The 23,338-nt window shown below is 45.4% G+C and overlaps 1 protein-coding gene across 5 annotated transcripts in view; it reads left to right on the top strand.

The window, feature by feature from the left end:
* The first annotated feature begins 1,441 nt into the window (after positions 1 to 1,441).
* The window catches only part of ESRRB (estrogen related receptor beta), a 170,839-nt gene continuing 148,942 nt past the window's right edge, over positions 1,442 to 23,338 (top strand). For 2 of the 5 annotated variants that reach the window (XM_048059854.2, XM_048059849.2), the window contains exon 1: positions 1,442 to 4,951. The gene's annotated coding sequence lies outside the window, so the exon portion shown is untranslated. Of the gene's footprint in view, positions 4,952 to 4,978; positions 14,428 to 18,923; positions 19,904 to 23,338 lie in introns of those variants that run through there. The other 3 variants (XM_048059853.2, XM_048059850.2, XM_066998133.1) reach the window with 2 other exon arrangements.

Consider the following 23,338-nt stretch of genomic DNA (forward strand, 5'->3'; position numbering starts at 1 on the left):
GGTGTTTTTCAGACCATGTTTGTTTTATAATTTTCCAGCTCAGAGAATCACCTGAAACTACAAATAAATACAGGTAGACTTACTATGTGCTCATGGAGGATTTCACACAGCTAAATAAATGGTAGTTCAAATCTGGGAGTATAAAATTTGTTCTCTACCAAAGTCAACTAATTTTTCAGTAACAGCAGTTACTTAATTTTTTAATGAAAAGTTGTATAAAGTAGTATATAGAGTTTCAAAAGGCTAAGGGACATTCATTTCATTCAGTACTATTGGAGAGTAACAGGGACATATCTAAAGATGAGAACAAGAGCAGACTTAGGCATACTTTAGTCAGGAGGTGCTGCCATTAGGAAGATGAAACACATGGATTTTGCAGAACACCTTTAAAATTGCAATGTATTGGAAGAGCTCTACTTGGAGAACTCTCCCTGAAAGGTTCACCAACCTTGCCTTAGGAGTCTTCCTCATCCTGCTTCACCACATACTTTGCAAATGTGTGGATTTCCCCCTCGTTCCCCCTTTCCCTGGGGAAACACACATTGCTGTTTGAGAAAGCCAGAGGTGAAGATGCTCTTGATGCCGGGCGTTGTGTGGTGAGTGAAAGAAATCCTGTGATTTCTTTCTTGTCTGTCCAGTGTCACCACAAAAGTTGCCTGTAGAAATCAGCAGCAAGGTGAGCTTTCATGTGCTTTTTCTCCCTTGCTGGTCCTCTTGGATTCCCGTGGGATGATGCAGGGCTGTCATGGCCATGCACTCAACCAGCGCAGGGACTGCCATGGGGCTACCCTGGGGCTGGTGGCATTTCCCATCCTCCTGACCACATCACTGGGGATGCTGCATGACTGCAAGACACACGCTTCCTGGGTTTCCATTCATTTAGACATTTAAGCAAAGCACATTATTTAACAAAAGAAAGAAAGAAAAAGTGGAAATCTCATGCTTCCATGATGAACCAGGCTCCAATTCCATCGATCCTTGTTAGTCTCTTCGGGGTGCCTCCTGCTTGTAGTAGCTTAAAATGTTAATGGGTTTATTTATGTGCTAGGAATTTGGGTACGATTGTCACCCTTATTTTATAGATGAATGCAGAATGACTGAAACAAAAAATAGGGATTCTCTCTAATTTTGGGGGGGCCCAAGATGAGGTACCAAGGAATGAGCAATTTGGAATGGCTTACTTTGTAACCTTTTGTAGATTCAAATCAATTTCCTACAGCAGCTGTGAGTGCTCAGAGCTTCTGGAAATCCAGCCACAACGTACCAACGAGGTGAGGATCACTGTGCTCCTCGTTGGAGTCTCTCTCTTGCTTCTCAGGCGTCAGAGAGGTGGCAGGCAGGCATCTCTCCAGGGCTGGTGGTCAATTGTTTTCATCACAAGAACTTTGTTTTGACAGTTTCAGTCTTTGTTCTTTCTGTCTTTAGCAGCAGATAGTCAGACCCAATCTCCTTCAGTTCTCAGACTTCTCAGACCTTGCCTCCCTAGAGGTGTGCATTCTGTGCTCTGTATGAGGCTGGAGTTCATAGAAAATAAACTGTGTGCTCGTTTGATTTGATGTTATGGCAATGCATATGTGCAGAAGGATGAATTAGGATGGCAGTTCATTTCTTCACTTTTGAGTATTTGTATCTGTAACCAGATATGTGTACATACATATATAAAATTATGCATACATAAATGTGTGTGTATATATATACATGTATTTATTATACATATATAAAATTTATTTTTAAGCTAGGGATTTTTGGTATGTATTCACTTTGTGTTGGAGCTTTCTTACAGGATATAATAGCTTCCCAAAATATGTTTTCTCTCTGTAAATATCTATGATTCCTAGTTTTGAAATGAATTGGAAAGGAAAGGACAGCCCAAGTGCGTGGTTTCATAGAAGATCTACTTTGAAATAGGTTGTCCACTATGACTTGAAGAAGAGCAATAGGTAGGTGAAAACTTGGTCTTGAGCAGTTGCACTGCATATACTTTTACCTGAACACCACAGGACGATATGACTGTTGACATGTCTTGCACTGACACTTCAAGTGTTGCCTTCTGATTCTCATCCCCAAACTCTAAAGCAATGACTATACAGTGCAAAAACCAGCTGTTTTTTAACAAATGGTAGGCTGCCTGTCAGTGCCCAGTTTAGTAGAGAGTTAAAATATGGGAAGTCTTTGTTCATATTTCTGCCATAAGGTCAGAGACCATCTTTGGAACCACAATCAATTATCTGACTGAGCTGTATCAGAAAACGAAGGGGAAAAGTATTAAGAAAAGCAGCATAACTTTTGCCTCTCCTGCGTTTTGTTCTGTTCTCTACTTTGATTCTCAGGTTTAAGTCTTGTAGAGAAATTAATAACTTTTTCATTTTTTCCCCTTTTCTTTAAAAACAAGCAAACAAAAACCCCTCCTGCAAGTTTTTGTAGGATTCTTAAAGGGGTCTTACAAAAAAGATGGGGAAGGACTCTATGCTTGGGTAGATAATGACAAGACAAGGGGGAATGGTCTTAAACTAAAAGAGGATTTAGATTAGACACTATGAGGAAATTCTTCACTGTAAGGGTGGTGAGGCACTGGAACAGGTTGCTGAGAGAAGCTGTGGATGCCCCATTCCTGGAGGAGTTCAAGGCCAGGCTGGATGGGGCCTTGGCCAACCTGATCCAGTGGGTGGAATCCCTGCCCATGGCAGGGGGATTGGAGTTAGATGATCTTCATAGTCCCTTCCAACCCAAGCCATTCTATGATTCTTGTTTCAGATGTGGTTCACAGGCTCTGTTCACAGATGAACACCCAATTCCTGATGTAAGCAGATGCCTTTAACCTGAAAAATCAGAAATGTCTCAATTTCCTTGAATTTCCACAAATACCACCTTGAGATGGGACAGGTAGCTGCGCTTGTGGTATCCTGATTCATGCAATAAAGCATTGTGGACCACATCATCCCTTGCTCACACACTGCACCTTTACACCTGTGCTAAATGGGTACTTTCTGAGCAAAGTGCATGTTTTGCTCTTCAGAGGCATAAGAGATGACACGTAGTGTTGCTGTACACCTTATGCTCTCTCTGCTACTCCTTGTGTGTAAAGAGATGACTGTGCACTGCCGTGTGACTCAGATGCAGCTCTGCTGAAACCCACAAATTGATTTTGGGTAAGCTACATCACACCTGTATGTATACTTAAATGTAACTGTGGTGCTTGTTCATGGGAAGGACTCAAATTCTTGTCACAAAAAGCTGGGAACTGAAAACACCATACCTGGTGTATTCAGAATGTGAGTTCTCTGTCGTTCTGCAAGCACCTTGAGTGTTTGCGGTATGGATGAGTACAACTTCTACTGCTTGTCACTGAACTGCTGCTGGTAATTGGAAATTGGAATACAGTGTTCCCTGGAGAGCTTGTCTGTCATGGAGCTCAAGAGGTTAATATGTAGTTATGTGATGATACTATAATTTTATATGCATCTGCAGATATGGGTAATAGACATTAAAGTGGGCATTTACATCCTTATTATGGGTCAGTACTTGATGTCATAATAAAAAAGTCACATCAGAAAAGTATGGGATAAAAATCTGATTATGCCCTTTTTGGAGTGTAAATGGCTTTAAAATTCAAATTGTCACCTGATGGGAGGATCAGGAAAGAGTCAGAACAAGGGCAAAGGGGTGAAGCTGTGAGACACAAGGGGCAGGATAAGGAAGAAAAAGAGAGGCCGGACTAGGCCTTTGCTTGTGCAGTTTATATCCATATGAATACTATATCCTATTACTTAGGTTTAATGAGATGACATGAAGAGCCTAAGCTTGAATGAAAGGTGGACTTTGCAATGTGGTGTGAAGGTCAGTAGACCCCAGATCTTCTGTCTTTCCACAGAGTGCAAATCTGGTCAGCGCTGGTGAGCCTGAAATCTCATGTGGGTTAATGCAGGGTGTTCGTTTGAAAAACATCATCAAAACTAGTAAAAGAGTTCCTAAGGCAAGGCAAAAGCTGAAACTCTCTCTTGGTGCTGTCCTCAATAACTCCACCAGTAACTATGCAACTACTGGCCCAGAGCCTGAGGAGAGGGATGGATACTGAGGGGGACTGAGAGAGAGAAGAGGTTAAAATCAACCTAGAAGAGCAGTGAGGACTACAGCAGTGTGTAGCATGTGTAGGACTGAATATGCAGGTGGATAGATTGGGATGGTGAGTTCAGCTGCAGTGCACTCAGAGGGTTTCCAACATCTGGAATGTCTGTGGGAGCTGAAACCTTACAGCATACAGAAACTTGGAAGGGTGCTGACCTTCCATTTTGCTGCTACTTTCTTATTCTGCAAAGTCTTCGCAGTTGGCTGTACTTTTAGGGACATTATATTCTTCATTGAAAATACAGGGTGCAAATGCCATGGGGTGAGGTAAGCAGTTCATCGCATCTGAACAGGGAAGCCGCCTCCTTCCATTTCCACCCCATCGTCTTCCTGTGCCTGGCTGTGATATCCTTGAACTCCTTGGACACCTCTGAGTTGCATTAACCCCCTACCAGGAGACTAACTAAAAGGGAACAAAAATTCAAACAACAAGACCAACAAAAACAAAAACTTGTTTTCTCCTGGTTTAATCAGTTGATCTGGCTCAACTGATGTGTGTGAGGAGTGCCAGAGGCAATACAAGGCATGAGGGCAGGACTGGGGCTTGGAAGGTGGGCGGGCTCTGGGGGAAAGGCCTGGGAAAGAAGAGTGTGAAGGAGGGAGACTCACCCAACTGGCAGCACCAAGCTTTTAACTTTGGTGCAGTCACTCACAGACTTGTGCCCACTACCCCGTGTTCTCAAGGGATTCAGCAGCTCATGGCAACTCCACACGGCCTAAGGCTGCAAGAGGTGCTTTGTGGGGGCTGTAAAGTCACATGGAACTGCCTCACCAGGAACTGTGCTCCTCTTTGGATGATCCTTATGGGTTTTTGCACCATAAAAAGGTAAGATGGGACATTTCCTGTGAGACAACTGCATATGCTGCCTAAAAAAGGGATTATGGCTGAAGGGAGATTGTCTGTTTTAGAGAATCCAAAGTGTCCTTGAGGTGGATCGCTTCCTGAGGGGTGATTTGTTTATCTGCATGGAGTAGTGGGCGATGGGGCAAAACGATGAAAACCTCTTGGCATCTCTCTGATCTAAGAAGGCGTGTGATGAGAACAGCCTTTCTGGTGAACAAGAATGTTACTAAAGAAGCGTACTGTCCTCTGCAGCCGCTTTCAGTAGAGGCTCTGAGATGTTGCGGCCTACAAACAGCATGCTCCTCAGTGTCCTGGGAGGGGTTGTACAGCAATCTTCTCAAGAAAACCAGAGGGTCAGGAAAGTTCACAAGTACTTCACAAGTACTGCAGAGTGAATCTGCAGCAGGCCCCAAAAGCTTTTGAAGTTGCCTAAGGGCCTTGTATTTCTGTGTCCTTGCGCTGGTGGGACACGAGGAAGGCTCCAAGGGGCTGTCTGTTCAGTGGGTCGGTCAGACACCGAGCAGGCTGGTGGCAGCTGCTGAGCAGGGTCTATTCAGCAACGAGCAGGTCCTGGATTGTGGTCATGTCGCTTGGCTCAGATGGCTTCTGGCTGCCGAGAGAACAGGGATGGAGAACTCCATCCCCCTGTTTGCAATTAGTGTTCGTTATTAAATGCCAACGGTGTGTTCCCTCTTCTCATGTATCTGGTCTTTGTGCGCTGGGTGTTGGCGCAGGCTCCTGTGCTGTAATGTCTTGCATTAGCTGCTGTTGAAAGAAGTCCAAGGAGCAGTGTGAGCAGCTTTGAGGAGGACAGGAGGGTGGCTTGGCACAGAAGAGCAGGAGCAATTCTGAGGGAAGAACGAAAATGATTTTAAGTGGGAGGCTGGCAAGGAGCAAACAGCAATGTGTCCATGCACATCTCTGGTCTCAAATGTGATGCCAAACTGTTTGATGGGAATAAGGAGCCAGCTAGAGGGTGTAATCAGAGGTGAGCTAGCCATGGAAATGGTTTGGAGGATTCTTTTAGCAGAGATGGTATCTTCGGGTGGATAGGTGGTGTTCAAGGTAGGAAGTGTGGGACCTAGAGGAGGAGACTACAGTTGCTGGAGATGACCATGGGGTAGAGAGACATACATCAATGATAAGAGAACTCAATCTGTATGTGGAGGAGGAGGAGATAAAAAGCAAAGAGAAGAATGGAAAAACATGAACATAACCTCTAGATCCCTTGCTGGTTTGGGTAATAGTATAGTAGGTGTGAAGGACAAGAGAATGACTTCTGTCCCTCCCGTGGGGGAGAGAAGATTGATTCCATTGAGCAGGGGTTGTGTACACAGCACCTAGAAGGTCTGAAGGGCAACATCTGGGCTAAATACTAAGGCACGTGCAATGGCTGCAATGCTGCAGCAGTGTGTGGGACGCTGAGCAGTTGGCCCTTTTGGAAGTCAGGTCTTCCCCTTGTCTGTAGAGAGAACTTGAAGTATGGATCAGGAGATGGTGCGCCAGGGTGCGTGCAGTTTGGTTGTGAGAAGGCAGCATCTTGAGAGCAATTTGCCACCTGCAGCCCATCTGCTCAGAATGGCTGTGAGGATCTGAAGTAAAAATAAAGGGAGTCAATTGTTCTTTCTCAAAGGCCTGGATACCACCTCTGCAGCTTCTCTTCCTCACCTGTCCTTTCTTCAATAAAGAAGTGAAATATTAACTGGGAATAATTAATGCAGCTTCCTGGAGTGTTGCTTGAGTAAAGGACTTGGTATGTTCCTTGATGCAGTGGGAGTGGACAGGGAAGGGTGTCACGAGGCCAGGTTTGTCTCTGTTGGATGCTCTCAGTCACTGTTCGCCTGTGGCCTGACCGGTCACAGGCTGCCTGTGCCTGTCCAAGCCACATTCCCAGGACACAAGTGGCTTCAGGGGTTCAGGGGCTGCACCAGCTAGGGCTTTGATGTTCTCTGGTCTCCAGGAGAAGAGTGGGATGAGCAGGATTCTCAGGTATTTGTTCATCGCTGGGGTCTGCTGTGTGTGACTGCCTCTCTGTGCGTTGCCATTTCATCCTGTCAATAATCTGGTGGAGCTTCTGCAAGCATTTCTCCAGGAATCTTTAACAGCACAAATGGCTGCTGCTAGTTATTTTAGGTATTTTGGATACGTAGCTCTGGTAATCCAGAGCTTGCTTGTTGGAGCAAATTGAGGTCATCACCACCAGAAAGATGCTCTGCTCCGGTCACTGCTCATCTAGCCCACTGGGAGTGAGCATCTTTATCTTTTCCCATCTCTTGCTTAGTCTTTCCTGGTCTTCCCATCCCTCCGATGTTGCTGTGACACTGCTCCTCTCCTACAGCCCACGTTCAGGTGTGGCTGCTTAAAAGCAATCACTGTCAACATTTGTCATTAATCTGTTTCCATTTTTATTTATAAAAGAAAGAGAGAGAGAGAGAACGGAACAGCAGCAGTAGCAGGGCAATTGCAGATGAATAATGAAAGGATTCATCATAGCCATACCAGGATATATATATTTTTTGCAGCCAAGCGAGACGGATTCCCATCACAGCTCGGGGACTCGTTCCACACAACCACTCATCTTTCATGCTGGGGGGAAGGGAAAGGTGGAGACAGTATCATTATGGATGTAACGGGGCTCTGAAGTGACTGGTCAAGGTTGCTGCTTCAGTCACAAGGAAGCTGCTTACAGGAATTTTCTCTCCACCATGTATTGCTGCCTGGTGAGGCGGCTGCCTCCTACAGCAGGCTGCCACTTGAGAAAGGGAGGGAGGCTTAAGGCTGGTTGACGGGGAAGCTTGCTGAGTGCTCACTAAAAAAGGACAAGATGGCCAGTGAGGAAATAACAGGGGTGAGAAACTTGTCTCTGAATGAGGGACACGCTGATCATTCTTTTGCACCTTTGTGTCTCTTGAGCCCTCCCTCACGTTCACAGTCATATCAACAACCAGCTTTCAGCTTGCCCTGTCCCCCAGCTTTACAAATCCATCCCTGGTGAGCACAGACAGTTTTTCTTCTTGTCCACTTTTAGTAAATGGGGTGGAGGAAAGCTAGTCACATGGACAATGCTGAAATACTCGGAATCCTGAGGGCGAGAAGAGGAATAACTACCTTTTAAAATAAGGAAGGGGAAAAAAAAGGCCCCGAACAGGCCTGGTTTATTTAGATGTGCATTCAAATCCCAGAAGATCTTTGTATCCTCCTGCCTGCTATATTCCCAGGGCAGCCAGGCCATGCTCATCCTCTGAGGGTGCTGCTGATGCTTCAGCACGGGTTGAGCTCTGCACCCCTGGGTGCGCCCAGCTGTGGTGCTGGTGTCCCTCAGCAGTGCAAGAGGGACCCCGACTCCCCAGCCCCTGTGTGCTCGTGGGGAGGTGGTCCAGGGCAATGCTGTTGTCATCCAAGGCAGGGGTGGGCTGTGCTGAGTAATTGTCAGGGATGCAAATGCAGTTACCCTGTCTGCTCCTAGATTTTTGGAAAGAACCTGAGATTTGACCGTATATCTTTGTCTAGGGAAGGCCTAAAGCAGGCTGGTTCACTGGGCAGAATGTTCTCATTTTCACATGCTGCAATGACCTGTTTTGCTGGTTAGCATTTCCACTTCAGTTGTGAGAGCACATCAGCCCAAAAAAAGGTACAAAAGAGCTTATCCCAAAGGATTGTGTATTTGTCAGGCCTCTTGGCGTCCTGGAGTGCTTCATGCACCTCTGGCAAGGCAGCAGCATGAGGGCATTCCTGCATTAAATCCTTCCTCCTGTTAATTGAAGAATAAGTGTCACTGGAGGTGATCCAGTTGGATGGAAGGGTGCAGTAAAACGCCACAGCTCAATTGATCTTTAACAGGGGAAGACAAGCCGATACATTCCTTTGTTGGGTCCTTAGGGCTGTCATGTTGACAAAGGGAAAAAGAGCTCTGATCTTTTCTATTCCAGACCCTTCTTTTAGTTCTCTCTTCTTTCCTGTATAAAATCCCAGCCTTGCCAGCAGTAGAGGGATCATTGTAGAGGGATATGTTTCTTAAGCTGTCCCTCCATTTCCCTCTTGTGCTCAGGGGACGCAACACAATATTCAGAAGCTTAGGCTTGGTTCATGTTTTCTACCATTTCCCTTCCAACATAAATCTCCCTTTGGGAAACTATTTGGTCCATTTCCTCATATCCTGGCACAGTATTATGACAGATCATTATGAATTGGTTTTTATTCAGTTTGGCTACACTAAATGGTCTGGAGTCCTGAAGGCCTGAAGAGAAATGACTACCATTTAAAAAGAAAAAAAGAAAAAAAAAGAAAAAAAAAAAAAGGAAAAAGCCCCAAGCACGCCTGGTCAATTAAGATGTGCATTCACATGCAAAAAGATCTTCATATTTTCCTATCTGCCATATCCATTTAGACATCCTACTAGATATAAATTCCTATCCTGATAAGGATCCTTGGTCACTCAGCTCTGAGACAGGTTTTCTGTTGAATAGGGAAACCATCATATGGGCAGTACCATAGAAAGGTGCTTGCTTATTCCAAAAAAGAAAGGTTGCTTCAACCATGATAGGTCTCATCCTTGAACAACATTAGTTGATTTGTACAGTGTGTGATTAATAGCTTCTTACCTGTCTTCTGGAGGATCTTGCTTTTATATGCTCATAGAATCAGGTCATTAAAAGAGGTTTTACATCTGTCGAGGCAAGGTGTTGTTAATACTAATGGTTAACTCCTGGTCTTGCTTGCATGTAGCCATGTGTTTGGTCATTGGAGAAAAAAAAAAATTAAAAAAAAATCAGATTACTTGCAGCTGTACTGTACGTGTACATAACAGGGTTGAATGCACAGGTGAGAAGACTTGGGCAGTTCTGAAAATGCTGTGCACTTTCTTTTATTTGTGGTGTTATGGATTCTAAATAGAAAGCTAGCTTTGTCACAGCCTGGGAGATTACCTCGCTTCTTACTTGTTCTTTCTATGTAGATATAAATTGATGTGTAATAAATATATAGTATCATGTCTGTGGAGCATAAAGTTCCCTTCTGACTCCAAACACCTTAGCAGTTGGTTTAAGAGGTCTCTTCCCTTCTTTGTCAGGGATGTCAAGTCACCTTTGTCTTGGTGATACTTTGACTGAATTCTATTGTTTCAAGTGATGGTTTTTCGTGACTCCACGTAAGTGACAAGTTTGGGGTCTTCATTATTTGGCCTCCATGTCCGTTCTGTCTAGCCCCATTCTCTTCCTCCCAAATGCTCCCAGCCAAACCAGGAGTTACTCAGAGTATTTTTCTGTGATTTTATAGATGTGGCTGTTTGTGCTATGTTCCATTGTAGGTCATGGTTTCTGGGCCCTGCCATGTACCCCCACACTAGTAAAGGCTGTAGAACCACTCTACAAATTAAATATTAAAGAGGAAGACCAGTTTGCTATCACAGGGTATCACTGAGATATTTCATGTTTAAATAATAAAGCTAAATTTTCTTTAGCCTTGAACAGTCTTTAAAATAGTGCAAGCAAGAAAATCACAGTTCTTGCTGAAGGCTGGTAATGCAGCATACAGACTTTTACTGGAGCTGTCTCCTTCCAGCCATGTAAGCTCTTCGCAGTTGGAAATATTTAACACCCTATTAGTTTCTGATGTGATCTTTAATATATTGGCGATCTCAGTGTTCTCTAAGGGGCCTCAAATTATGAGGATATAACCAGGTGCAGGTTTGCATAACCTGTTTTGAAGTGCTTCACTCTATCTGATGTGTACTTGGGTTATTTTGAAGTTTTCATGGTGAGCATGCAGAGAAATCTGCATAGTGTCCAGTGAGTGGTGGCTGAAGAGCTTTAAACTCCTTCAGCAAGGATAATGTGAAGATCAGTCACTGGGTGGCCTCCTGGAAAAGTTGTGCTTATATTTGGGAGGTGTAAGGAGTGTTCTTTTAGCAAAGCAATCCATCGACAAAGATGATACCCTGAGCGATCGCTGTAGCCTGGAAGGCCATTGTAAACTCCCTTTCTATAGTACTGTAGTCCCTAGAAGGTTCTGTTCAATACTGAAGTCTAGCTGACCCTGATGCTTTACAGACCTTGAATAGGAGCATTTATTGTCCAGAGATTGTACTGTCCAAGCAGGGACAAGGTGTAGGCCACAGTTAATAAAAGAGAGGATGACAATTGATCTGTGACGACATCAGTGTGAAATAAAAATGCAAAAAAAGAGAGATTAGTGAATTCTTGACAGGTTCTTAGTTTTCAGAACCTGAGCCAGGGCATCCCAAGATACCAGCTAAGGCACACTGAAAGGCAACAGGAAAGATGGGTGTCTGAAGGCATGTATAGGCAAGAAGAGGAACCAAGATATTAAGTAGATGTGTTTGGAATAGAGATCTCTTTGGGGAGCACAGCCCACATTTTGAAGATGTTATCAGGGAAATATGATTTGGATTGAAAGCTGAGTGAAGTTTTGCTCTTTATATCACCTTACTTCGTTATCCACTGTGTGGATTTTTTTCATCCCAAAAGCCAGACTGCTGCAATGACCGCATGCGTGCATCTAGTTCTCTGTGTGCCGTAGCAAAGCAGTGGGAGCCAGCTGGAGAGCGGTGTCTGCCTGTCCCCAAGCTTCCTTACTTTTGCTCTTTGCTCCTGTGAAAGAGGCATAATAGGAGACCCACGCTCAGTATAGATGCACTTATGAATTGAGGCCTCAGCTGGGGAGATGCTTTGCTGGTGACAGTGGCATGGTGGTAAGTGGTGTCCTGTTTTCTGCAGTCCCCATGCTTTGTGCTCTCAAGCTGTGCTTTCAGTGGGAGGATCCATTTCTCTAACAGCAATCTAGGAGGCCAAACTATTACCTCTGGGAATAGTACTTCCTGGGCTAACGCTACCAAGTGGAGGCGGTTCCGCAGTGTCTTCTCTGGACGGCTCAGCCCCCCTGGGCTGCTTGCCCAGGGTTTCTCTCTGCTGACTCCTTCCCATGTCTGATGGGATGAGTGCAAACAAGATATTCCCTTGCTGATTCCTGCAGCAATTAGAAGAATTGGTGAGTTTTAATGATTTCAGTCAGTTTGTACTGTACAGTTTTGGTTAAGGGACTGAAGGCAGTGGTGACGTCAGGGGCATGGAGCTGTTTAATCTTAATTTTCATAAGTCTAAAATGTTGCAAAATGATGATGGAGTTGGTTCAGCTGATATTGACTGAATAGCCATGGTGGCCAGCAGGCTCAGCAAAGCCAGGGCAGGGGCTCTGGGTTCTATCTGAGGAAGCATTTGGACTCGAGGAGCCTCTTAGGGACTGCAGGTTGGGTGCATGGGCCAGGTCCTCCACAAAGTCACTGTCCTATGGTTTGTGCAAGAGCTTATGTCCCAGGTGCAGAACCAGCTATTGCAGTCATTACAAAACAAAAAACAAAACAACAACAAAAAAACACAACTCTTTATAATACATTCAACCTGAATACATAACATCAAAGCAATATTAGTACCCTAATTTGCAAGGTTGGAGGAGAGGCCAAAATGCAGTTAGTTGCCCCCAGTTCCTGTTAAAGGAAGTTACCCATCATTACCCCTTCCCTCTGGTCAGTTGCTGGGGTATCGAGGATGATTCAGTGGCGGGGTTCTGGATGTCTCATCAGAAGCCAAGGCACGATTGTGATAGTGAGACTGGAATCACCTGAGGACAAGACAAAGACCTGTTCAAAGGTGCCTGTGCTGTATCCCTTTCAAGGATAGGTAGAGTTAAAACCAACCCTTTGTATTCGGAATTGTTATGGGGTCCTGAATTTGCACTGAAATTTCAGGGAACAAAGGTTTCTCCTACAGGCTCAGCTGAGTCTTACCAGATAGCCCAGCTCTCGGAAATAAGGCTGGTCTTGTGCTGGTCTGTGCCCAGAACCAGGGGCTGTAATGGGTATGAGTTACCTGTCAGTCCCTGTATTTACACGTGCCCCTTAGGAGAGTGGTGAGGGGAGGAGGAGAGCTGGGCTGCCTAGTTGACCTTGCATCTGTTTTTTTCCCGTTGTTTTTTGTTGTTGTTTTGTTTTTATTCTCTTTGCACGTGCTTCTAATTGATCTTGAAAAGCAGGGGCAGTTAAAGAAGACGTTAAGGTGAAATGAAGCCATAACTGTGCCTGGAGACTTTTATTAAGTGTGGCAAAGTCCTCCGAGCTGCGTAGAAATTGTTTATTGATTTCGGTATGGCTGGGTGCTCCGGAGTAATCGCCCGCAGAACCGCTCGAGAGGGAGCAGAAAGGGGAGTGCTTTGCCAGGTCCCTGCTGCCTCCTGCCTCTGGCTGCGCTGGAGGTCTCCTCTTTAACCTGTAAATGAGCAGCCACAGCTGGTTGACTCTCATCGTGGCTGGCTCCTGCAGCCCAGCGCTGGGCTCTGCCCTCCTGCATGAGAAACACCCAGTGAAGGGATGTCTGCGGGAGGAGGTGACTTCGGAGCGTGCATCACATAGGTGAGCGTGGCACAGCTGGGACTTCAGCTGCTCTTTGGTTCTTCCACCTGCTGGCTGCTGCATGCGGGATCCTGCGACGGTCAGTGATCTCAGGGCCTGCTTAGCCATGGGACACAGCAGTTTTGCGGACTAACAGGTGTTTCTTGGTGGTGTCTAGGAGAGGTTTTGGCTAGTATCCCCTGCCGTCTCTGCCAAAACTGCAGGATGCTGAGGAAGGGTGAAATGACTGCACCTCCTGTGCCTCTCTGCAAGTCCAGGAGAACTTCAGCCCCTTCTGATATTTCTTGTGCTTGTTGTGACAGCAGTAAGGTGGCTGATGTCTGGATCATCAGACACAGAGCCCAGCTTTTATTGCTGTAATTCAGTAAACTACCTCATACAAAGGCTTTTCACGTTGCATCTGGGCAGTTTTACACCATCGTCCTGTCGGAGGTGGGGTTTCTGCATGTTCACTTCCCAAGGAGGTGCTGCACACCATCCTGGCCACACTACTTCTTCTACACAAGGCCAATTAGTTTTTGTTGTTGTTTCTTGACCAGAGTGCTATGACTAAAGCATGCTCCTAAAATGCAGTGGCCCCTCAGCTCCGAGGAGGAAATGGAAAGGGAAGGAATTTTATCGGGATTTTATCGGATAAGCAAGGGAGTTCTCTGAGACTCATTGCAGTTCTTGATACCCTCTCCTCTACAGGCAAGGTGCTGGTAATAGGACTGTTAATAAGATGGAGGTTTTATTTTCTCTCTCTCTCCATCAGAGTGGTTATTTCTACCACCTGGTAGCACAGGTTGCTTTAATCTCCTTCCTTCTGCAGAAGATCTCAGAGGCCTTCTGTAGTGTGTTTGTTAGATGAACTATATTCAAATGTGTATTTGTGTGGAGAGAAAAAGAGGACTTGTCCACTTGTTAGGGCTCCCTTAGAACCTGCTGAGCTTTAGTAAGAATATCAGCAACTCTGGTGTTAGAAGAAGATGAAATAAACTGGGCTACTTTCTTACTCGTCTGTGTATAGGAGTGGAATTATGAAGCCAGAGTAAAGGTAAGATCCTCTTTTGTATCATTGGGAAAAATTTTCAGGAGGCCATGTAGATGCTCTAAAGATCTGTTTTCTGCTTTGAACGAACATTATGTTTCTTTAATGAAAAAGCTGGGGAAATGTGTATTAGTTTAAAATTTAATTTCCTACAGGCCATAATTTTAATGGAAGGTAAAATATCTCTAAAGTGTTGGCAATTTAACTCCTGTGTAAAGTGTTTTGAAATGGGATAAAATAATATAAATAAAAATTTGCATCTACCTGGGGAGTTCTCTGACAAAAATGATACATGAACATAAGTGTTAGGAACAGCAGTAACACCTTCAACTCTGATCTTTTTGTTCCTTTTACCCCTGTAATAAAGCTCAAAAATGTAACTTACTGTGGAATAAGGACAATGAATTATGCTGATGCTGGTCTGTGTACTTTGGCTAGGAGGTGTGAATGCTGTAATAGAAGCTGCACCAGCCTGCGCTGGTACTTCGGAGCATACACTGTGTATGTACATCATGTAAACTTTTGTAATGCTTAGTTGCTTGAATGAACTAAGAAGACTGATTTATTCTCTCTTAAAAAAAAAAAAAAAAGTCTTCTAGTTAAAGCTGCAAAACCTTCTCTCATGGCATGAGTTCCCCAAGTGCAAGTTCTTGCTGGTGATGGCTGTTGCTTTACTACTCCTGTTGCTTGTTGGAGAGATTTTTTTTGAGCCCCCACCCTTGGGAAGAACAAGCTGCCTTTAAATTCCTCAGTCCAGCACCTCAGACTGAAGGAGTTATTTTTAACCTGCCTTGACCTCTGCTTGAGCAAGAATAAAATAGGGATTGGGCAGAATATGACACAAATCAATAGGTTATCCCAACAGATGTGATCTTTGGCACCGTTTTGCCTTGGACACTTGCTGCAGTAACAAAGATAAATGGTGATTTGTTAACATTGTGATCTAGGGACTGGGTGGCTCAGTGGATCGTGTGGTGACCTCTGGCCTCTGGGTCTCCAGGCTCTGAACATCAAGATGAAATCTCATTCTGATAGTAGGAGGGGGAAAAAAAAAGGTCCACAAGGGTTGGGTGATTTTGGTTCAGCTCTAATCAGAGTGCTCCACAAAACAATCCAGCAAGGACTGAATAGACAATGCCTCCTGGCAAAAAGGAGCGTGAGGAACAGAGCAGGAACTGTAGTGGTAGGGCGCTAGTGGTCAGCTACTGTGGGCTATTGCGGTGCTTTTATGGAGTGACACAGGAGCACTCAGAACTACTTTGTCTCTTAGCCTACGTATCAAAGAGGACTTGCACTGGGGACTATTTGTGGCAGCTCTCAGTAAAAGGGAAATTGGTTGTATGAAATCAGCTTTCCTTTCATTTTCTGGGATGGTTTCTGCATTTCTTTTGACCCTTGACTGATTACTGAAGGATAGAGATGAGGGTCTTTTTTGGGAACTGAGCTGTTGGAAAGAGCAAATACAACTAACCGGGCTAGCTGTGAGCCAGTCATGTCTCCAGTGACCTTGTGCAATCTGTCCATATCTCCACAGAGCCCTGTCGCACATCCTCCGTAGACAGCTTTTAATAAGTTCTCAGATGTGCACAGTCTGTCTTGCAGCAATCCATGATGGTGCATCCTGCTCAGGGTGCAAACAAATTCCTGCAACAGAAGTTCATGCAGAATGTCTGTAAGGATTCATAAACACTTGTCCATGTTGTAACTAAGCTTGTGCAAAGGGCCCTAAGCCACTGTGAGTTCATCTGCCTCGTCTGTCGCATAATTCCCCTTACCATGAGGAGGCAGCATGGCAATACCTCATTCTGAAGCTGCACCCTTCAGCCTCCTGGCTCTGGAACTCCTTATGTTTCTGACGACAAGACCGGCGCACTGCTCTCAGGTGCTTTGCCATGCTGTGTCCTCTCAGTGTTGAATAAACAAGGGAGCAAAAAGCTTGCACCTGCTGTGGGGCAAGGGATCCCCTGACTGCCTTATTGATGCATGCAAGATGCTTACCCATTCCTCTAACTTTCCCACGTGATAGATACGAGGTTTACATGAGAGCTCGTGTTGTGCCTGGGACTCCCAAGTCTGCCTCTGTGATGATCCCCTGCAGCATCAGTCCCACTTTGTACTTTGCGTTGGGCTGCGTGTTGCTGAGTTATAAGGAATGGTGATAATTATGTGGTTGAGAGTAGCCTCTCTCCTCGTTTTAATTCATTCCACCAATCTGTATGTAGTATGTCAACCAACGAGTTGGAATTGCAGTGGGCCAAGGCAAGCTTCTGCTAGTCTCTGTTTAGTGCTGTCTTACCACTGACAGACGCTCTTGGATCTCAAATGGGAAGCCAGTTTTTAATCCATAGATTGCATACCATGTAGGTTGCTCACAGTACGCATTTGCTACTTGAGATGTAATAGAAGGAAGTTAGAAGCAAATAATTTTGTCCTTTGTTCTCATCTGCTCATGAAGATGGTGGGAGACACTGGTTCCTGACAACTTTGCCCAGTGTCCTCCTTGCTTCAGACCAGGGCACATCTCAGTACCCTGCCCAGCTGCTTACACTGCCCCAAGCTCCTCATGATATTTGTTCCTCCAGAGGCAGGCGTGCAGCCTGCCTTTAATCAGGAGCAGAGGTTGTAGCCACCAGCTCTGCCCCTCTATTTCCATGGGGACATGGCTCTCTCCAGCATTCTTACCTGCCAGTCCTTGGGCAAAGGTCTGCCCCCCTCTCTCCTGCAGCCTAGCCCAGAGCTTGTCATCCTGCCTTAGAAAAAAAGGAAGAAAGAGCCAGAGAGAGAAGGCAGCAGGGTAGCAGCCTAACAAGACCTAGTTTCCATTATATTTTTAGCCTCTGATTTTATTTTTCCCATAATAATTCTGAATTAACTGTTTCATTGTTTTGTCCAGGCTGAGATCAAGCTTAACCGATCTGGAGTTCCCTGACAACATCCATTTGTCCTTTTCAGAATACGGGAACTTCACTATCAACGCTTCACTCTTTCCCTGAGTTTCATGGGACTTTTAAATTTTTATTTATTTTAAGTATTAAGTGAGATCAGTGACAAGATCTTTGGAGGCTCTTGATAAAAATTATCCTGTTACATCTTGAAAACCTCCAAAGATGGAGATGGCACAGCCTCTCTGTGCAGCTTGTACCAATGCTTGACAGTATTCATGCTGGAAAAGCTTTTTCTTCTATCCACTGTGAACCTCTCTTGTTTCTGTTTCTATCTGTTGTGTATTGACATCCCTCTGCATACCTCTGTAGAGTCTGGCTCTTGGTAAGCTCCTGGTAGGTGTCTGAATTGAATGTCTGCTGCTAGGTCCCTCCAAGGCCGCCTCTTCTCCAGGCTAAACAAGCCTGGTGCCCTCAGTCCTCCCTTGCAAGGCACGTACTCCAGCTTCCCTGACCACCTTGTTCGTCTTCCATTTAACTTGCTCCTATTTGTCAATCTCTCTCTTGTACTGAGGCCCCCAAATCTGAACACCATATTCAAGATGTAGTCTGACAAGTGTCAATTGAAGGGAAATAATTACATTCCTACTAACTGAGGTCCTGTGAATAGGGCTGAGGGTACTGTTGGCCATTTTTGCTGCCAGGGCACACTGCTGGCTCTTACTCAGCTTACTGCCTATCAGGCCCCAGGTCCTCTTCAGCAAAACTGCTGCCCAACCAGGCATTGCATGCTGTGTACTGCTGCAGTGTATTATTTCTTTCAAGGTGTAGGACTTCGCATTTGTCATTGCTGAATTCCATAAGGTTCATCTTAGCCCAATTCCTGCAGCTTGTGTAGGTCCTTCTGGATGGCAGCCGTGCTTTGAGTATATTGACCACCTCCCCCAGTGTTGTGTCAAGTGCAAACTTGATGTGACAAAGCACGTTCTCATCCTCCAAATCATCCATACAGATTTTAAACAGGTCGGGTCTCAGGATGCACCCCTGCATACATCTTGTTACTGACCTCGAGGTAGTATACAGCCATCGCCCTCTGAGACTGATCTTCTAATCAAGTTTTAACCAATCTGTTAGCCCGCTCATAGTAGTCTTGTATCAATCTTGAGACATTCTGGGAAGCAGTGTATCTTGCCTTCCCTGAGGAGGAAAATGGACCTGTGCTCCAACCCAGCAAATGGTATGCGTATGGGAAGGACACATTTGCCCTGCCATCTTCCTTGAGAGATGTTCAGATAACAAATTGATTTTTTTTTTCAGGCCTCAGAATGAGATAGGTAGAGCATTGGTCTTGTCCTTCTTGAGATATATCTGTCAGCATCATCATTAGTGATCCACAGGTAACTTAAATGCAGCAGTTGTAATTGAAGCTGCAAAGTGCCTCTGGATGTTGAGCGCCTTCTATGGCCACTTCCTTCTTGTGAGAAGTTTGGCCAGGAACAAAGGAGATAAGGCTGAGAGAGAGGAAGAGGTGCCCATCCAGAGCACCTCTTTTTTTCTGCTGCTGGCCCCAGGGCAAGAGGGCAGGTTTCAGCAGTGTCAGATGTTGCTTTGCTCAGACCTCAGGTGAGTGAAGCAGTCCTGCTCAGAAATAGGGGGTCCTACCCCTTCCCCTTTTCCAGAGTGCTCCCTTTTCTAAGTGAGGGCATGTGGCAGTGGGGAGCTTTCCAGGGCTGAATGTGCCTTTACGTGCAAATGCAAGTACCTCCAGCTACTGCAGATACCTTTATATAAATTCTTGAGCTCTTCAGAATGTACCTTTGTTTTTCTTACTCACAGCTTTAGTGTAAAATGACGTGAGGAGAAACGTGCTCAAGGGAGGCTGGAAGCAAGGGATAGGGGTGGTGGAAGTATTGAGGTTCTTCTGGTGGATGTATCTCCTTGGAAACTGAGGTGGAAAAGAGAAAGAAATGACGTGGAGCTCTTAGGAGCAGGTAATGACATCTGTGAAGACAGTATGGAGAGTAAACGAGGCCAGGCAAGTGTTCTTAGCTTTCAGTTGCTTTTGCTTGTTCACTCACATTCTCGTCTGATATTTTACATGTATCTGAGTCCTACTGAAGTGTTTGATTCTGCTATATGAAATCCCATTAGCAGTGTTCATTTGTTCTCCAGATAGGAAAGAGAGTGGACAATGAAAACTGGTCAAAGGATGATCATCAGAAAAGAATCGTATAAGTTTGAGACAGAAAGATCTTGTCTTAGCCATTGAAAAGCTGGTATGTAATGGTATGAGATGGCCAGTGAGGTGGGACAGGGATCAGCATTCAGCCTGGTATGATTAATCCTTTTCATTAGATGTATAGAAGAGGAGGTAAGGAGACTATTAATTAAATCCACAGAGGATACTAAATTTGGAGCACTGTAACCAGTGACTGTGGTGTGGAAATGCCAAAGGGATTCGGAAATTAGAAACAATAGTATGAAATAAAGGTCCCTGGTGCCAGGAAACGTTCAAGTGAAAGCAAACCAGACTGAACATGATATTTGGAGAAGAGAAGCCTGAAAGTCTGCAGTGCCAGGAGGATGTGCAGCCATGTGAGGTTAGTCATTTGGTATCTGGAGACTGGTAGGTTACTGTCCATGGGGGGAATCCTAAGAATGTGTTCCTTGGAGAGACAAATGAGTCTGACTCACTGTTTGTGGAAGTCAGTGGAAATCCTCCCAGAGGCCTCCGTGAGGTTTGGATAGCCATGTAGCCTGTGTCTGAGTGCTGATGGATTAGCCAGTGGGAGTGTGGTCAGAAGCGCTGTGTGCATACAGCTGAGTCCGTGAGCATGCTCCGAGAGAGACCTGTGCCCTCTGTAAGGAGCTCTGCCTTTAGGGTGCCCTCAGGGCAATGTAGCTAATCAGTGAGAGAAGGGGTCTGAATGGGGTCCAGGTGTGGGATCAGAAGGATTTGGCTGCAGTGCAGGAGCAGAAGGCTGATGGAGGCAGGAAAGGAGTGCAATCTGTAACGAAATGCACTGTAACCAACCTGCTCTGTCCTCCAGTTTTCCCTTCCCAGCATCTCCAGAGAGCTGCTCAAGCATGGCCACCCTGATCAACACCATCCCCAGAGAAACTTGTTGTGGAGAAACAGAGGAGCAGGGAAGTAATGAAGTGAGGGCCAGGGAGGTGTTAATGTGGGTGAGCCAGGCTCAGGACCAGGACTTCCAGGCTTTTGTTGTGACATTGGACTCTGTGTGTTGTCAATTTGGCATTTGAGAGACAAAATGGAGCAGTAGGGCTCTTGGAGGAGGTTAGCATTCACCCGTTGTGCTGTTGGGGAATCTGCCTTATTGTCAGGCCTAGATTGTCTTGGGCCGTTGCTGCAGATTATGCTGCCTTATGGCCCTGACATTCCTGCTTTTCAGCTGGGACACGTGGTAAATATACCCCTGTGTTCCCCGCTAGCTGGAGGTGTCCTCTCTCACATCGCCTCACTGTCCAGAGGACTCTGAAAATCCATCCCTTGAAGAGCAGGTCTGCATTTCTCACAGCTGGGAGCCATGAGTGCTGTGCTGCTCTGCATGGGAGGAGGAGTGAGCGGGGCTCTGGATGTCCCCACAGGTGCTCATGCAGTGAAGTCTCTGTACAGTCCTCATAGTGCTCCGGGGAGGCTGGCAGAGACTGAGGGGAAGTGAGCGAACTTTTCTTAGGGTGAGCTTGTACTCACCAGTCTGGAGAGGCTCTGCTGTGCCTATCCCATCCTAAGTGGAGCAGGTTTAAAGGGAATGTATAATAGAAGTGTTTTCATAGGGTAGCATCAATCCTGATGCCACCGAGTGTTGGAGCTGGCTGGTCCTGGGCTGTTACACAGTGTGGGGAATGCTGTGTGCAAGGGCTGTGTGTGTCTGTGTGTGTATGTTCATCTTTAGTGGGTTGTCAGTCTGTAAAGGTCAGGGAAGGGTGAGGCAGAGCTGGGAAATGTAACCAGGGAAGGAAGATTATCATTTTTCCCTTTGATGGCTTTTTGTATCCTGCAGTGCTCTGTAGCCTGACCCTGGCAAGCTGGGTTCACATGGCTAGTGCAGTTGTTCTGCCTCTGGGTAACAAGTCAGACTTATCTTCCTGTAGCTTCTGGTGCCCACAGCTATCTCCTCTTCTAGAGGGACAGAGGAGGGTGGTCTGGAGAGAAGAAGGTGCAGAGGATTTATACAGAAAGGAGGCATCCGGCACTTGAAATAGACCTAGGTGGGCTAAGATGCACAAGTTATCATACAAATTTGCACCAATTATCTGCCTGCTCCTTTTCTGCTCTTTCCCAGGGTGGTTGATATGAGGTGCTCCAGGAGAGCTGGATTTGGAGCATGCAGTCGGGAGGGTAAGCTTTTTCTCCTGCTGGTTTGAGGTTGACTTCAGCCTCCAAGCGTGGGTATTCTTTGCCTTTTCTCCTAGAAGGTGGATCCAGTTGGTGGTGCCTTGGCCAGGTGAGGGGACAGCAATGTACAGTTCTAATCTCTTTCTGTAGGAACGTTCTGTAGGAGCACCGTTACCCTGCACTGTGCGGAGTCCTACCAGCTTATGAGGTTTTGGGGAAGTAGGGCACCACATGCTGCAGGTTTAAATTGAATCTCTATTGAGATTATAATTTATATTCGTATCCTAATGTTAGGAGGCAGATTATCCCAAACTACTCTGAGTTTCTTGCAGCAAGTTTTGGCTGCTGTCGGTGAGAGAACAGAGGACTGGAGAGCCTGTATAGATCACCTCATAATTCATACTCCTAATTAATCCTATTTTAAATCCTGCTTAATCAGTATCTTGAGTGCTACCTGGTGGGGGTAAGTCCCATGAGTTAATGTGGCTTCATATATTCTAAATGAGGACTTGCTTTTTCCTGTCATTGAGTGCTGTGCCATGCTCCTATTGCAAAGAAGTGTGTTGCAGTGGTTTCTTCAGGCACTTTCATCTCTCAGCTTTGCACTTTTCTTCTTACTGTCTTCATCCACAAGTTATCCAGTGTTAACTGACTGTGGTAGCTCTCTCTGAGAGAGGGCATAGTTCCAGTGTGCTCTTTATGGTAGTATCTGAGGAAGGGGAAAAAAAAGGGTAAAAGCATTTCCCTTAAGAGACAGTGCCTCTGTAGAGTACAGAACATAGGGACAAAAATTCCTATCTATTATCACTTAGTATTTCCTTCCTGGGGCATCTGAATGAGTGGTGTTTTGTGTTGTTTTTTGTTTTTTTTTTTGACACTGCTGTAGAATTAAAGGTCACTACCATCGAAATGTCTATGTTTCCTGTATTCATTTGGAAATTCTAGCTCTATGGAAGTGCTGAATACAGTCTGCCCTGCCTGGCTTTGGCTGATGCTAGATTTCACTCTCAATTGTCTGCCTTTCTATCCAGCTTTGTCAGTCTGAGGTTCTTCTGAGTCCACATTTACCTTGATTAATTTAAACAAAGCTGTCATCTGCAGTTTTCTACCAGCAGTTTTCAGGTCACTCATAATATATATCAGTAGTCCTAGCACAGACCCTGGTGCAACTGAGTTTTTGACCTGCTCTTTTGCTGATGACTAGCTGTTCATTATTTACTAACATTTTCAGTTTCATCCAATCTCTCATTTGTGACAGAACTCTCACTCCACAGGTGCCGTTTTTCCAAGAGTGTCTCTGGAAGAAGGAAAGGAAAAAAAGCATTATCTGAGGGTCCAGACTGTCAGCTGGTTCCCACCTCAAGGTGTTTCAGGTGTAACTTGAAAGTTCCCTGAGTCTAAGCAAAGGACCAACTCTTGTTCTGGAGTGATAGAACTGGTTTAATTGGTAGTTGTAAATTGGGCTCATAATTGCAACTCCAGCTTGCATGGACGTGGGTATCAGGCCCCTGGGTGAAGCAATCATGGAGATCTCTTTCAGTGTAGCATTTTATTCTTCCCTCACGGCCATCGGGGTGAGCTGAGTCTCTTGTATTATGGACCTACATAGGTGCTGGCTGGAAAAGCTGTGGTGTAGCGGGAGGAGGCACGCTGCTCTCGAGCATCTACTCGTACT

This window comes from Anser cygnoides, chromosome 5, assembly GCF_040182565.1.
Source record: "Anser cygnoides isolate HZ-2024a breed goose chromosome 5, Taihu_goose_T2T_genome, whole genome shotgun sequence".
Classification (NCBI taxonomy): domain Eukaryota; kingdom Metazoa; phylum Chordata; class Aves; order Anseriformes; family Anatidae; genus Anser; species Anser cygnoides.